This window comes from Amblyomma americanum, chromosome 6 (genome assembly GCF_052857255.1).
Source record: "Amblyomma americanum isolate KBUSLIRL-KWMA chromosome 6, ASM5285725v1, whole genome shotgun sequence".
NCBI lineage: Eukaryota > Metazoa > Arthropoda > Arachnida > Ixodida > Ixodidae > Amblyomma > Amblyomma americanum.
Window position 1 is genome coordinate 49541520 of NC_135502.1, and position 15541 is coordinate 49557060.

Consider the following 15541-nt stretch of genomic DNA (forward strand, 5'->3'; position numbering starts at 1 on the left):
ATTGCCTCAGGGATCCGTTAAAAGACTGTTTCGACACTGAACAGTTTGCTTGCGAAAAACGCCAGTGGTGGCGACACCTGAATTTTACTTTTTTCACCTTTCCGGGCATATATAAACTCTATTTTCAATGAAAGTAGTGCCCTTGCGAATAAAACGCGGCAGTCTCTGCACACAGAAGGGCTCCGTGCTCTATTGTTGGGCATGGGTGCCTTTCGTCGTGCTTTGACTGAGCGACTGTGACCTTTACTGTGTTGTGACTTATTGTTTTGTCTTTTTTTGTTTTGATTATGTTTTTACTTCCCTGATTTTCGTCATGGCCTGCGCTCTGTGCTTTGTCTGGGAATGTTACTGAGAACTTGAATATACTGTGACTTTGGTTTTATCACGCTATTTTTTCGTCGTGGCCTGCACTCTGTGATTTGTCTGTTTGCCTTTGACTTTGACTGAGATGTGCTTTTTGTTTCCTCTTCTTTTTAGTTTAGTTTTTTGTTTTTTACTGCTCTAATTTCTCATTTCATTTTTTTTCTTTGGAGCATTTAGCCTCTTTACATGTATCTTGAATTGGCGTTAAGCCTGACGAAGCGTTGCTGGTCCGGACTCTCTCTTTCTTTCTTTCATGCTGTTTTTTTACATTTTCTGAGAGGAGCAATAAAAGAGAAAAAAAGGGTAGTCTATCGATGTAGACCGAGTTCAATTTAACCTGAGTGTCCCTTCAGGCCCAAGAAGAGATGGTGTGCTGAAACCTAAATGTATAGTTGCTTTCGAAGATGATGTATTGTGCGTTTTGTTACTTCTCAGTGGATAGAGTTGCGGATGGAATTAATTCAAACACTGCTTTCACATATGTGCCGCCTTCTTTGTTTTCCATCTGAGAATTATATGTTGACACTGAAAAATATGTCTTCCGGTCTTTTTACAGGGGTCTCCACGCTGTCGCAGTCGCAGTTTGGCGGTAAGACTCGATTTTTTATTTGCTTTCTTCCTGCACGTTGAGGGGAAGCGAACGAGAAATTTATTGCATTTTCAACGCCCCATAACACCAATGGAACGTGACGTTTCTTAGCTTATGTCATGCCCAGAGTATAGTACAGCCCGAACCCTGGAGAAATGTTCCCAGTAGTCCAAGGGTCCTTCCATTTATTAATACCAAGGACGATTCCTCCAAAGTGAGCCAACGTAACGTGAGCCGTTGTCTTTATGGTAGAATTTAAAAAATGACGTATGTCTTTTTTTACCACTGCATAGCTGAATTTCTCTTTCGGCGTACAAGTTACACGTGATCGTCATTTTGTAACCACTAAACATTTCCCACACCACCGCAGTAGTATCACATAAAGCGAAGATGGCAACGGGGTGTGCGCAGAAACCCCGTTTCCTGGCTTGGTTCGTTCATAGAGTCTCGAAGAGGATACTGCTAAAACGACCGAAAAACTTCAGCCCTTTACCCTCAAAGTATGGCGAGTGGGGACAGAGGGCAGAACACTTATCTAGAACACGTTCTTGGCTTCTTTCGGACTGAACACGCGATATCTGGCGGTAACATTAGGTTAAAAATGGTCCAGATGTAAGCATGTCCAGCAGAAGTCAAACGTTTGTATCGTTATTTTTCGCATTCCTCGTCGCAGCGACTTTGTGAGCAGCACACGGTGCAGGCGTTCAATACATACTTTTTTCAAGCCGCCGCGGTGGCTGAGTGGCTATGGCGCTCGGCTGCTGGCCCGAAAGACGCGGGTTCGATCCCGGCCTCGACGGTGGAATTTCGATGGAGTCAAATTCTAGAGGCCCGTGTACTGTGCGATGTCAGTGCACGGGAAAGAACCCCAGGTGGTCGAAATTTCCGGAGCCCTTCACTACGGCGTCTCTCATAGCCTGAGTCGCATTGGGATGTTAAACCCCCATAAAACAAACCAAACATACTTTTTGCCTTCTGTGCGACCTACCCTCAAAGTACGAAAAGCCGCAGTAGTCGGTCAGTGATTGGGGAGAAACGAGGCTGAATGAAATAACGTCATGCGCCACGCTTTGGGTAAGAATCTTTGGTTTCAGTTCGCTGTCTCACGTTAGCCCTCTACTGATAGTGGCGACCAGTGAAGAGTTATTGAGCCCTCGAGCCAGCAACAGTATATTTGCTACGCGTTCCCACACGCTGTTATATCCTTACGCTGAAAGAAATGCGGAATATGGACGCAAAGACGACGCCACCGACACCGACGACAATGCGAAACCCTAGCTTCTAGGCTTATAGAGCTAACGCTCTGAAACAGTTAACGCATGTATACGACGCAGGCACGCGCCTCCTCCCTTCGAGTGATGCGTTTCATCTTTCGCAACTGTTTTCTAAAGATTTCAACAAAATGCAGATAAACGCTGCACTGGTCAAGAGGCGGTATACCACCGGGGAATAAAATTCTAAGGATGATTACGGCTCTCCTTAATGCGAAAGTTGAGAGCAACTCTGTCGGTGTCTTAGGTTCTGTAGGCTCATTATTTTGCTTTGCTTTGCTTTGCTGGGTTGTCAGCACGTCTGGCGACGATATTAGTTCAATAGTAGTATTAGTTGAAGAAGACAACGATGTGCAATGCACATCGGGAGAGAGTGTGTGTGCATTAGTTCGATAGCAGCATTAGTATAAGACGATGAAGACGTCAAATGCACAGCGCGAGTGTATGTTGCAGTTTAGCAGGAGGCGTAGGCGGCTGTGGCGACAGCCTAGTGCTCTCGTGCAGGGGCCAGCGAAGCTGATCGGTTCGCGGTGCCATGTGCTGGATTCCCAGTCACGGCAATGCTTGTTTTCATTCAGTTATCGTTTGGTTCCGTTACACCGACGTGGCGACGCGGCGACGCGGTTCAGCCTACGAACGGGCGCTTAAGAGCTGCGCCCTGAATAAAAAAAACAAACTATGGTCACTCTTAAGTTAACGAAAGATTGGAATGTGTGGGGACCTGCCCTGCAGCCCCCTGAGTTTGCTTTCCCGCGAGGCACCGTGCAGCGGCGGTCTCCCCTCGAGGCTGAGCGGATTCCCTTGTCAGTTACATTAACTGGCAAGAGAGGGCGCCAGCGTCGCTGCGCGGGAGACTGCTGAAGCCTGCCCGCGGGAGATGGGCTCTCTTCGGCCGGGATAATCACCCGGGGCGGACGCGTCGCTCGGCGGCTCCGCTCTTCGCCGACGGGGCGAAGAAGCGACGGGGAGACAGGCTCCCGTACTCGTCCCGTCCGGCCTGCGGAGTTTATATCCCTTGCCCTAGCGCGGGCGAACATTCGCTCGGAACCTTGCTGGTGAGTCGGACGCCCTCGATTCATTAGCGTACCTTGTTGCTAGCTGGCGTTATTGTTTCTGTAGCAATAAATGCCTGTTTGTGTCAGCCAATGTGTCGTTCCTTTGTTCCCCCAGAGCATGGCCCGCCGTGGTCGGCGTGCGCTCGGTAGCGTACGCGATCACGGGGTGGGGTCCGGGCGGCTTTGAACCGTGTCAGCCGCGTTTGAGTGGGGAGAACGTACTTATCTCCCCAATTCAACCCCACATCTGGCAGCCCAACGTGGGGCCTGCTCTTGGAACATTGGACGACTGTCGGTTCGGTTCGAGGAACGCTTTGTCCGGACTTGACAAGTGCTAGGCCTAGAGTGAATTTTGATCGCTAGGACCTGCGGCATGCTTTCTTGAGTGCGAGGTGTATTGCGCTGCAGCATGTTTGAACTTTTCGACATGCTCAGCACATTTTTTTTTCCCTGGAGTTTCTTCGTGAGAATGACTTGGTCCGCATCGAGGGAGTTCGAGGCCTAGCGCCCGCGGAGTCGCCGAGCCCGAAGCGAGTGAGTACGGAAGCCGCGTGGGTGGTCCGAGTTTCTGTATATATTTTCTCTACTATCTCTTTTTCGACTCTGGGAGTCGCGGCTCCGGGAGCCGGGTGGCCTGGGGCCACGGGTGCCGCTACGAGCTCGCTGGTATTGCAGCTCGGCACCGGGCGCTCCGACACCGTCCGATATGGTGGGCGCCGACCGCTCAGAAGCTGCTTTGTGCAGTGAGCGGGGTAGGACCACCCCACAAAGCTGATGTCTCCTCGCGGCTGCGCGCACAAAACCCGTTTCGGGTCTTGGTTGTGGTCACGGTCGTTGTCGGAGTGGTCGTTAGGCCTGAGGCTTTTCGGAGCTGCCTGCACCACATTAAAAGAGACATGACCACCGGACCGTGACGTTGAGAGGGGGCGCACTTTGCTGCCCGTCCGTTTTTTTTGTAACCTCGCACGAACTGAGCAGTCTCGTTCAACTCAAGAAAGGGCTTTGTTCACTCGAACTTTGCGTTTGCACAGCCGCCGACACGTTTTGCTAGCGAGTTAGGCATTGTGCCACGAGGCCCTTGCGGATGCCGTTTCCCCTCCCGTGACCTACGTTAAAGGCACGCCGAGAGCGTTTCGACAATTTTGCAGATCCGGTGGAGCCACCCAGGCTTGCTGACCGGTGCACATCGTCTCGCTGCCACCTGCTGCGACGGAGCGGCCTGTATCCTGTTCGCCGCATCCATCCGGGGCAGCTGTGGCGAGACCAGTCAGCAGTCACCTCCGGCTGCTGCTGCCCTGGCGACTACTGCAGGATCCTGGCCTGCAGTTTTCCCACCGGCCTTCGATTCGCGGGCCTGCGGACACGGTAGTCCGCGGGCCATACGAGTCGTCCCAGCGGAGACCTTCACGCCGCCTTCGGAATACCGCGGAAGTCTGCGTGGACGCTGTCGGCGTGACCTCCGCTGCAAGACGTGCCTCAAAGACATGAAGACCAGGAGACTCCTCCATAGCATGTACTTTCAGGCGCGTGGGTCTATTTAAGGTTGGGGGGGATGTGGGGACCTGCCCTGCAGCCCCCTGAGTTTGCTTTCCCGCGAGGCACCGTGCAGCGGCGGTCTCCCCTCGAGGCTGAGCGGATTCCCTTGTCAGTTACATTAACTGGCAAGAGAGGGCGCCAGCGTCGCTGCGCGGGAGACTGCTGAAGCCTGCCCGCGGGAGATGGGCTCTCTTCGGCCGGGATAATCACCCGGGGCGGACGCGTCGCTCGGCGGCTCCGCTCTTCGCCGACGGGGCGAAGAAGCGACGGGGAGACAGGCTCCCGTACTCGCCCCGTCCGGCCTGCGGAGTTTATATCCCTTGCCCTAGCGCGGGCGAGCATTCGCTCGGAACCTTGCTGGTGAGTCGGACGCCCTCGATTCATTAGCGTACCTTGTTGCTAGCTGGCGTTATTGTTTCTGTAGCAATAAATGCCTGTTTGTGTCAGCCAATGTGTCGTTCCTTTGTTCCCCCAGAGCATGGCCCGCCGTGGTCGGCGTGCGCTCGGTAGCGTACGCGATCACGGGGTGGGGTCCGGGCGGCTTTGAACCGTGTCAGCCGCGTTTGAGTGGGGAGAACGTACTTATCTCCCCATGTCAAACCCCACAAATGCGACAGCATAAGATTCCACATTTGCCGCAGATTCTATTGCAACTTCTGCGTGTGTATTCGTCAGTTTGTTTGCAACTGTCGGTCCGTCAACCGACATATTCGGAGTGCTAGCTGCAGTGCTAGTTATCCACTGCGCTGTGAGGGGCCGACATTTACCTGTATAACACTTTTTTCTGATTTTCAATTCTGTCCTTCTATCTGGGTTGCGCTCTAGAGAAAAGGTTGCTGACTACCCGGTGGGCAGGTTCTGATGACGCTACAAGTTCACGTGACTTCTCTTGACGAGTGATTGATTTAACTACCACCTGCCACGGTCTGCAGGCTGCTTACAAACCGGCGTCCAGGTTGCAATTTGGCCCATTATGCAGGTTGTATTGATGTCACAAAGTAATGCGGCATCTCTTTACCACGCAGGACGGCTATCAAGACGTGCGATAAAGCCACAAGCTCACGTGACCTCTCTAGACCTCTCAGCTATTTTCGTCACGCTGGGCATCGGCTAGCTTTTGTTGTGCCGATAACTCTAATTCAATCGTAATAAGAATTAACTCGAACTACTGTTCTACACACAATGAATTACAGAGCTCTTGCATATGCAGAATGAGCAATAGTGACTCATGTCGCCATTTTCAGGCCTAACTACGTGGTCGCAGCGCAACGCAAACGGGTCGGCGGCGGAAAGGAAATGAGGCGTGGTGACTTACGCACAAATACTTTAAGGCCCGAGGGGAGAGGTTTTGGCTGATCGGCGCTCACTGAAGCCGCCGCCGTGAAGAAATGTGAAGAGCCATAGCCCTCTAGAGCAAGCATTTTCCCCGTATTTCTGTGCCGCTGAGGCGCAGTATGCTCAGCTTTTGCTCTCTAGAGCCATTTACCTCAGGCACGAAATGCGCAGACGGTGGCCATTCAGCTTCTGATCAAGTACGAGCATTTTAAACTCTCTTCTAAGAACGGGCAGAGTCGGAATTTCAAATAGAATGCAAATATTTTGGAGCAAAGCGTGTAGGTACCACCGCGTACAATAAATGTTTATCCCAAAAGTAAGAAACATAACCAGAGAGAGAAACAACCCCTCCGAAATCTGTCTCTGCCTGTAGTCCATTCACTCGAAAGGAAGAAGAGACGCTAGCTACACTTTATCTGCAGTGGAAGCAGTGTACGCCCAGAAAGAAGTTGTATGCATACACTCACGTTCAAGCACATCGAAAAATAACTTTTATACATATTGGTGGCGCCAGTCGTACATAGAGAATATCGGAAATTGGTTAGTTGCCCCTGCATTGAGTAATGAAGGGATATAAGCAGCTTTTTTTAACTTTTTTATTCTGCGGCTCTACAACGTTGCCCATATATATTGCACGGGAAGTCAAACGATTATCCGTGTCAGTGCTGTGTTATATGCGCACCTTTGAGGCACGATAATGAACCAGTCATGTGTTTGGGGGAACCAATGTTCTTTCATTCGTTTAAGCAGGTAATGAAAGGACACGAACACCTTTTTACACTGCATTCGCAAAATGCAGACACTGGTCCAGCGACTAGTGCCGATTTTTTTCAGTGAAACTGTATGAGGAAGCATTCTTCATACGTTGCTTTGCAATATTACAGCTTGCAGCCATGTTCACTGAACGCCTAATATGTTTTTATTCTTTTTTTGTCTATGCAGGTAGTCAAGTGTCCACCATTGACGCCGGAGGTGGTAAATCCTATAACACTTCGCTTGATTGAAAGCGTATAAATAACCTCTCACATAAAAAGTTCGGAAAGAGGACAATGAACCTGGAAATGTAGTCTGTATTACAACTAATTTCCAAGGACTACGAGTAATAAATCTCACATAAAATGCGATGCCAGTGATTCAGTAAAGTAAGGCATCACAGTTTGGTTCCTATTTTGTTAAATTCCCGAAGACAAACCTAGGGCTCATATTTGGTTGGTTCATCAATGGAGCTGTATTTCCTGCTCTATTAAACAAAATATATTGCGTAAAACACAGGCTATACGATAGTTCCGGATATTACGCCTCATGTCGAAGGATTTCCAGGATATGCCTCCCCCGTCCTGCCATCGTGGGTGGAGAACATTTTTCGTCTTGCACTAACGGCTACGTTACAGTAATTTCAAGCACGAATAAAAAGCACTGAGATCTTGGTATACAATTGAGCGCTATCAAGATGGAGCTTTTATTCTTACAGGCTTCTTTCAAGTTATTATATCTCTGGTCCTTTACTTTAATAACGATCGGTTAATAAAAAGACACCGTGTATTTAGAGGGTATTCAGCATGAATTAGGCTTCAGGTACTTGAAACTAATTATGTGATTTGAGAAAATTATTTCATATTCACGACATGTCTCGTGTTCCCAACTGCCTTATCAGCATTACAGAAAGTCGACGTGTGCAAAAATGCCGCTTTCACAAACTTTTGGACAGTTGTGTCTTGACCATACCTGCCAATCGACAGAAGCTGCTTCAGACAGTACACACAAATGCTTTCATTTAAAGTGCAGTATGGAATGCATGTCATTGTATGAAATCCTAATATCTGGTCACTACGGCTGCAGCGAACAAATTTGTTTTACTGCGTTCAAATGATCAGACTCATCACCGGTTCACTGCTTTAAGGAACTAAGACAAGTATTTCCTACAGCGTAGCTTCGATATTAACTTGACGAGACGCCGAACCTTTTAATGAAGAAACTCATTGGCATCTTCCGCTCACAGATAATGCATATTTTACGAAGCTGAAGCATGCATTCTAGAATCAAAAGTGTCGCCTAAAATTTTGCGGTGGCAATCTCCCTAAAGTAATCTGGTGCAAGTTTGATTGAGGTACCCAAAAATGAACATTAATCAAAACATTTTTTTTATTTGAGACAGCGCATACAGTGATTCGAGAGAAGCAAAGTCTGTTGTGCTGAGTGAACCTGACAAGCCTGTGCCTTTTTTTTTCTAGTGAAGGTTTTAAAATGCCAATATAGTAAAATATCGCTCAGTGGGGCCTACAGCATTTGAACAGTGATCGTACAGCGTTTTTCAATTAATAAAATATTAACTAAAATATACTACAAATTACCTTTGTTGTAGGCAGGGGGGGGGGGGTCAGACTAATAAAAGAAAAAAAAATTAGTTTTATTTCGAAATCAACCTATTGTACATTCCAGTGCTTTTTGAAAAAAAAAAACTTGGTGCTTTTGCCAGTCAATGTGCAGTCCAAGATATATAAATGGACTTGGAGATTCTAAAATACCCTTTCAAGCATGGCTAAGTGGTATTGCTTTGAGAAACAAGCTCCTGCCACATACTGCCTCCTGTAGGTCAATGTGAGGCAGCTCGAAGGAACACATGCCCTTATGAAATTGAACAACCAATTCGTGTTCTTTATTACATGAAATCTTTTTTCTCTCGGAAATTAGACTCAACGCGCCAGTCTAACACTAGGTATTAATATCAATATTTTGCCTTTCATGCCCTGGAAATGTGAAGACAAGTAAGCACGGCACCGAATAATCCACTCATTTTATTTAATTATTTCTTCCTTAGTGTTCACAGTATGAGCAATCAGCTTTACAAGTTCATTTTCTCTGGCCACAAGTTCCTGCTAGAGCAGAACTTAAGAACACGTCCTTATATTGTCAACAGAATCATGAGATGGGTGAATTTTTCAATTGTACGGTACTCTGCGATTAACGTGCCACTGGGACCTTAACTAGGATGAACGCAAGTATCGCCCATGTAGTGGTCTAGCCTTATTTTATATTTAGAAAAGAGCCGGCAGATGAAGTTGATCGAAAACAGTCGAAAAGTTGGGCAACATAGTTTTGCCTTTGGGCATGTCGGTTCACACAAATCAGCCATGTTACATTTAATTCCTGCGTGCCCATAGCCACGATTGAGAGTAAGATAGGTTATACCCGCAAGCGGGTCATTACGACCTTCTCGCTGCCTAGCTGCAGTTTTCCTCTCCTCAGTATGGCATAAGTTAACGACTTCATCAACGGTGAAGCAATAGCAACTGCGCCGCTGAAGGAAGGCGCGTGAAACTTGCGCGATTGTTGATATAGAAACGCTAAGTAGAATGATTGGTGAACGCTTGCGTGGAGGTTAATTTAATTACACATTTAAGACGAAAGCTTTACTTGCCTGATAAGTCCGCCGGAAGCGTTCGTTCGGTGGAAGTGTCCGCTGTACCCGTCAATCAAATGACGTGATCAAAACTAAAACAAATAAAATAAAAAAAGAATGAAAAGCAAGCAGCGTTAAAGAATCAAGGGAAAAATTGGAAAAGAAATAAAAATTAAAGGTAAAAGTAAAATAAAACAAATAACAAACAAAAATAGAAATTCAAAACTAAATCAAAATTAAACAATAAAAATAAAAAGTAACAACAGAAAAATGCAATCTACAAAGTTTCATCGTGTCGTATTCCTGCACGTAAGCAGATTTAGGTGGCCTCAGAACTGTTTTTTTTTTCAGTTATTGCAGATGTCACTGGCAACTTCAAGCTCACTTGCACTCCGGATGCGGCGACGCTTCCACGCCTTTTTTTTTTAATCTCGCAGCGAAAGCTCTCCGTGGCAGACAGGGTTTCTGGCATGCTGCTGCATCTCCATCCTGGTGTTCTTCTTCGTAATCGTGCTGGCCTACACCACGGGTCCGTTTGGTCTCGCTAATTAGTAACTCTGGGCTTACGTCCGACCAAAACTGCGTGGCTCCTATCGCACAATTAAAACCATGTGTGGGATAGCACGTAGTCAACACCCATGTTCCACGCGACTCTCGCATTTAGTGCTTGCTGTTCTGGACTCCTCTTTATTGCTTCGAGTGGACGAAGCACGATTTGCTGATGACATTGCCTTGAGTCACTCAGGAGATGAACTGCAAATCATGATCAATGAGTTAGACAGAGCAGAACCAGCTACCATAGTCCTCCATAAAGTCAGCAATAAAATTCCAATAAGGAAGGGCTTCAGCCAAGGAGACACGGTCTCGCCAATGCTATTCATCGCCTGTTTACAGGAGCTATTTCGAGGCCCGAATTGGGAACAGTTGGAGATAAGAGTTAATGGAGAATACCTAAATAATCAGCGATTCGCTGATGACATTGCCTTGCTTAGTCACTCAGGAGGTGAACTGCAAATCATGATCAATGAGTTAGACAGACAGAGCAGTACCAGCTACCATAGTCCTCTATGAAGTCAGCAATAAAATTCCAATAGGGAAGGGCGTCAGCCAAGGAGACACGATCTCGCCAATGCTATTGATCGCGTGTTTACAGGAGCTATTCCGAGGCCCGAATTGGGAACAGTTGGGGATAAGAGTTAATGCAGAATACCTAAATAATCAGCGATTCGCTGATGACATTGTCTTAGTCACTCAGGAGGTGAACTGCAAATCATGATCAATGAGTTAGACAGACAGAGCAGTACCAGCTACCATAGTCCTCTATGAAGTCAGCAATAAAATTCCAATAGGGAAGGGCGTCAGCCAAGGAGACACGATCTCGCCAATGCTATTGATCGCGTGTTTACAGGAGCTATTCCGAGGCCCGAATTGGGAACAGTTGGGGATAAGAGTTAATGGAGAATACCTAAATAATCAGCGATTCGCTGATGACATTGTCTTAGTCACTCAGGAGGTGAACTGCAAATCATGACCAATAAGTTAGACAGGCAGAGCAGAACGGTGGGTCTAAAAAACCAAAGTAATTTTCAACAGTCCAGCAAGGGAACAGAAGTTCACAATTGGCAGCGAGTTGCTGGAAGTGGTAAAGGTCTACTTGGGGCAGGTAGTAACAGCTGCTCCAGATCATGAGAGGGAAATAACTACAAGGATTAGAACGGGGTGGAGCGCATTTGGCAGGTTCTTTCAGGCCATGAATATCAGGTTACCAATATTCCTCGAGAGAAAAGTGTACAACAGCTGTATCTTATCAATACTCATCTACGGGGCAGAAACGTGGCGGCTAATGAAAAGGGTCCAGCTTAAGTTAAGGACAACACAGCGAGCTATGGAAAGAAAAATGATAGGTGTAACGTTAAGAGACCGGAAGCGGGCAGAGTGGGTGAGGAAACAAACGGTGTTAATGACAACCTAATAAAAATCAAGAGGAAGAAATGGGCATGGCAGGGCATGTGATGCGAAGGAAAGATAACCGCTGGTCCTTAAGGGTAACGGAGTGGATTACAAGAGAAGGCATGCGTGGCAGGGGGCGGCAGTAGGTTAGGTGGGAAGATGAGATTAGAAAGTTTGCAGGCATAGGGCGGACGCAGCTGGCAAAGGACATGGTAAATTGGAGAGGCATGGGAGAGGCCTTTGCATTGCAGTGGGTGTAGTCAGGCTGATGATGATGATGATGATGAAGTATATCAACACTCGTCCGTGAGCTGAAATCCTATGCATTCGAAACACAGTGCATTATTGCATCAGCCACATCTTGCCAGCATTGGTATAATTTTTAATGAGTGAAGAGAAAAGCGGGAGTTGTGTGGTGCCCCTTTTTCGATCTGCTGGCGAAACCTGCTTGTGTCGTTGCCAAAGATTTTTTCGGGGTTTGAAAGCTGCGTGCATTTCGGTAGTGGGCGTGGAATTCATTAAGCTGGTGAAACGTCCATAACTCCCACCTGATGCTAAGTGTTCACGACCGTTTTCTTCATTGCGCGTGCGAGCAGCACGTTTATTTGATTTGGTTCAAGAGGTGTTGGGCACATCCCAGTCTAGACGAGACAACTGCTGCTCTGAGCATGTCACCCCTCGCTCTCTCGATATGGACGCTTTGTTGCACTGAGCGCGCTCTTTGGAGAATCGTATGAATGGAGGATCGTTTGAATGCCGCGCCAGCTGTTGCGCGATTTTTCAACACGTGGCCTGCTCACTCCAAAACGTGATATGCGCTCCCAAACCTTATGTGGTAGACTCAAAATGCTCTTTATTCAAGGCACCACTGAGTGCGGTTCTTTAGCAGTCCTACGATTAAAATCCGAAGGGTCCCTTTTGTGTGAGACGCAAACTATAGTTGGCGCTATTTTTTCTTTTTTTTACTTCTTTAAAGCTGCAGAAGCCAGCCTGCTGTTCTCTTAAGTTCGCAATTTATTTTTATATTTGTTTACAGATGACACTGATATTGTTGATGAAGGTAAGTGCGAGCTGAAAAAACTCTAGTCTCTCGTTTTCTCTCCACCTAGAGCGAAATACGCGACTGCACAAGAATAAAAGCGTATAAGAACTCCGATCGCCTGAGATGGATCTTGGGGGCTATACAATCATTACATCTCGTTCTGTTGCCAGCGACTTCAAGATAGGGATAAAATAAAAGAATGACTGTGTCACCAGATAATCTTTTAATGCAATATTTCTCGCAACAGCCTCTGTTCTGTTAACAGTCGAGGTAATGCTACTCGTTCACTCAGTACGAACGGCTAAAAAATTGGAAGCTACGGCAATAATTCGGCTACACAGAGGAACAACTACTTTTGTGCCGCATCATAAATGCAAGGTTGTCATCGTGGAGTTCCTCGAAATTCTTCGCAAAGACCCATTTGATGTGGAGCAAGAATTCTTTTCGTTGTGCCTCGTTGTTTGAACCCACATTTTTCTAACACATTTTTTCATAGATAGGAAGGCATTAAAAAGTGTGCGTATCATTTGTTCACACATTCTGCCTCTGCACATAGTAGATGATTCTGAAATCAATACGAGCGCCCACATTTATATAGGTCATCAATGTATACATGACTGAATGCAGGTACAAGCACATGATGTACCATCTACTCAGGAGATTTTAGAACAATAGGAAGTTAGAAAAGAACATATATCCTGGATACAATACAGGTGCTGCAATGGGCATTCGGCGAGAAGGGATTTCTGCAGCAGTAGCACTGAGCGGTTCTCGCGTGTATGTGCAATGTTTTTCTCAAAGTGAGCACACAGCATTTTGCGCGCATTTGCTGAACTGACAACAAACTGTCAGTAAGCCTTTTGGTGCACGTTCCTTCGAAGAAACTGTTTTGTAAGCCCAGGAAGAGTGCGGTAGCAGGATCAATTTTGTTGGACACCTCAACCGCACAGTGAATCATGAGGTAAGAGAGTCAGTGCCAAAAAATGGAAAAGAGGACGGCCATACAGAGGTTAATCTTGACTTCCAGAATTTCTTTAGCGCGTGCTGACATCGCAGGGCACATGCACATCTTTCGCATTAGGCCTCCATCTAAACTCGGCCACAGCGGTCGATGTTTGATTCCCCGTCCTCGCGCTCGAGAGCTGAACACTAGGCACTGAGCCACCGGCGCGGGTAATAAGCTTGTACTGCCTTATTCCCGCCTTATTCGTGTCTTATTTGAGGCGGCCACCTAGCTTGCTCCGTTCTTTCTGCTGACGCTGTAAACACCGCCATACTTGTAAACGTGCGCTCTCGCGCTGTAGACCACCCTCTTTACTAGATGACACTTGGCAAGTCACGCTGACACTTCGGGCGGATGTCCCACAATGTAGTAATGCACGTTTTACAGGGGATCTTCGCTGCCTGCAAGACTTTTGCCACGAATTGAAGCCGGCTACCGAGACCTGAATTCTTGTTTTTCAGTCTGTTAACTTCTACCAGTACACGTAAAGACAGAAGTGATGCTTAGGTTTAAAATAGTGCGTAATAAATGAACTTACACGTAGTGTTCGCATGAAATGCAGTGAACTTTGAGAGGAAGCTCACTACTGCTTTATTATAATTGACCCCCTACTTGTCGGCCAGAAGCGACTGTGAAAAGAAGATTCGCAAAATAGCTGCAAGTCCAACTATGAACTTTTTTCTGTTTTTGCAAAACAATGTTTCAGCGAAGTGCGCTCCCAGCACTAGTGGCAGGTGTCAGCAGCTACACTATCGTCTCAGTACTAAAAAAAAAAATATGCTTTCATCTTTTTTTGCACACAAAACCGATTTAGAATTTTACTTATTATAAGGAATGCTTCTATTGCTCAATCTGAGGCTTTGTCAAGCCCCTTGTAAAGGATCGGCGCTGCAGTGTAGGGCAAGAAAAACAAACAATAATAAATAAATATTGTTTCCGTGCTTGTTTTCCTCTACTGAAATTTCACTTCCAGCGGTACACGACGATCCGCAAGCCCATATAGTACTTAAAGATGCAGACAATAGGTTTCTGCTTTCTCGTTAGTCATAAAACGAAAAGGAAACTGCACTGCATCCTGACGGACTAGACCCATCGATAAGCTGATGTTTTTTTTTTTCTACCGTACAGGTGATGACTCCGTTGAATCGGGCAGCGGAAGTGGAGGCAGCGGGTCTACTGTGATCGCTAGCAGCGGGCCCGTGGTCATTAGCACCGGACGTGGTGCCCCACCTACTACCACCGACAGGTTAAGGACCACCGACAGCTCAGGGACAACTGACAGCTCAGGGACAACTGACCACTCGGTGCCTACTGTCCCACCCGTAGTGCCAACCTTTATGCCTGTTCCCCCGACCACTGTGCCTACCCTCATAAGTAAGGAGGCAACACCCTTCCGTCGCTTGTACCGCATGACTCCCTCCGCCAGGATTGCTTAGCAAGGCGCTACAGAGTGATCAAGTAGCGCGCCCATTGCTTGACTGTCTGCAGCTATACTCGGGGACAAGCTTTATATGACTACGCAGGGAGTGCTACGAGCACGTGCCGCCAGCTTAAAAGCCTTTCTCTCTCCCTCGTGAGTGCGTTATAAGAGCGCACTTGTGCAATCCTCGCGCCTCGCCCTTGTAGCTTCCACTGCATAGCCACAAGTTGCTCTCCCCGAGTTAGGTGGCATAAGTTTTCTCCCACACAGTCCCACATATGTCTATGCTTCAAAACCCAACTATCGCAGATTAACCATCCAACACCCTGCCCCAAGCTGTACTCGTCCTGGGCCGTTGTACAATAATACTAACGATGAGTCAGAAGCACATTCATCGAGCCCGTTAATAGTTTGCCTTCACTCCGAAAGACGAGGCAGGCTCGTGCACAGGATTCGGTCGCTTGTTTTGCTACAAGAAAAAAAATCCTATTTTGGCCTTTGGAGCACATTTAACTTGGCAACGGTGATTGATAACTGGCAGTACGCATAAATATTGTTGGTGGCGGGGGCTTGTTGG